Source organism: Melanerpes formicivorus, unplaced genomic scaffold (assembly GCF_026170545.1).
Source record: "Melanerpes formicivorus ecotype bairdi unplaced genomic scaffold, bMelFor1.0.p_v2 SCAF_520, whole genome shotgun sequence".
Lineage (NCBI taxonomy): Eukaryota > Metazoa > Chordata > Aves > Piciformes > Picidae > Melanerpes > Melanerpes formicivorus.
Window position 1 is genome coordinate 752 of NW_027142872.1, and position 1,749 is coordinate 2,500.

The window sequence follows — 1,749 nt, forward strand, 5'->3', positions numbered from 1 at the left end:
GGCACGGTACCCCCGCGGTACCCACCCGCAGACAGCCGCGCCCGCGCGGGAGTGCCGGGGGGGGCGAGGCCCGCGCCTCCTCCCCCAACCGGGCTCTCGTCTCCCCCAACGCCCCACCGGGCGTCGCTGGACCAACGGGGAACCCCTGCCGGCGAAGCCCCGGCGGGACGAACTCCGCGAGAGCGGGCGCTCCGGGAGCGGGGAGCTACGGAGCGCTCCCCGAGTCTGCACTTAGGGGGACGAAGGCCCCTCCCCGCCCGGGGGAGAGCCTGCGAGGCGACCCCAGCCGCGCCGCTCGGCGGGCACCGAGGCGGCGATTGATCGTCAAGCGACGCTCAGACAGGCGTAGCCCCGGGAGGAACCCGGGGCCGCAAGTGCGTTCGAAGTGTCGATGATCAATGTGTCCTGCAATTCACATTAATTCTCGCAGCTAGCTGCGTTCTTCATCGACGCACGAGCCGAGTGATCCACCGCTAAGAGTTGTCTGGCTTTTCGGCACCGCCCCGCCAGCGCGGAGGGGCCGGGACCGCTCGCAAAGGAGCGGCCCCTCGGAGAGCGCGGCACGGCGGCCGCTCGCCTCACATTGACCGTACAAGCACAGGAGAGGGGGGGAAAATAAAACGAAACCCCGAAGCGGCAAAAGCAAGGGGCGGGGAGCCCGCGCTCCCGGCTTTTTTCCCTCCCCCGAGGAGGGAAAAACGCACCTTGCGGCGCTTCGGGGCCGGACCAGGCGCCCGGGCTCGCTCCGACCTCGGCGCGGAGGAGGCCCGCCGCGCGCCGCCGGGAACGTGCCCCGAACCCGGCCTCGCCTCGCGTGCACGGGGAAAGAAAACCCCCTTCGCTTCCCCACCCAACGGCGGGGGGGGGGTGTGTCTCTCGCTGGCCGCCCCGTGCCGTCGCGGAGACGCCACGAAGCGAGGCAGCGGAGAGCCCCCCCCCCCCGCCCCGGGGAGCGAGGGGGGCCGGGCGCACAACCCCGCCGGAGGAGAGCGCTGCGCGCGCCTCCGCACCGGCCCCTCCAACGCCGCCACCGCTGCGGCCCATCCCGGACTTTCTTTTCCCCCGCTTTGGCCCCGGGGCCGAGCCCCGGCCGGCTCGCGCCCTCGGGCGGCTTCCTCTCGCCACCGAACCCCCCCCCCGCCGCGGGGGACGGAAAACGGCTTGCGAGACGGAAAGCCCGAGCCCACGTGGGACGCCACCGCGGCGACCCGCCGGCCCTCGCCGGGCGGCGCACCCGCCGACCGACAAACCCCAGCGGCACGAGCCCCTTCCATCCTCCCCCGGCGCCACCGCGCCGCCGGCTTCGCTCGCTCGACCCCTTCCGTGGCCCCGCGGCCAGGCGGACAGCGGACGGCGCTGAGCCGGGGGGCGGGCCCCCCGCTCTCCCCGTTTCCACGCGGAGACCGGGGGTGGGACGCCCCCGGCTGCCCGCCCGTCCCCCACCCGGCACGCGCCGGGAAGGCGAACGGGGAAGCCCGCGGGCAGGGCCCGGGACCGGGACAGCCGCAGCCGGTGGCAGGGTGCCCTCCGGCGAGGGACCGGAGCCGGAGACGCCGAGCGACGCCCGCCGCCGCTCGGACGCGGTCACGCCACCCGAAACCGGCCCCGGACGGGGGGGAACCGGCAGCGCGAGACCGCCGAGGGCGCCAGCTCGCCGGGGCCCCGCTCTGGGGCCTGGGCAAAGGGAAAAGGGACCGGGAGGTCCGCAGCGGCCCGCGCCGCAGGAGGCGCCGCCGCCGAGCCGCGGCA

General features: G+C 75.9%; 1 non-coding gene across 1 annotated transcript; it reads right to left on the reverse strand.

Annotated features, from left to right (window-relative positions):
• Positions 1-329: 329 nt before the first annotated feature.
• Positions 330-482, reverse strand: LOC137460116 (5.8S ribosomal RNA). The gene has a single exon (XR_010992666.1). It is a non-coding gene; the product is annotated as a 5.8S ribosomal RNA (ribosomal RNA).
• Between the last annotated feature and the right edge of the window lie 1,267 nt (positions 483-1,749).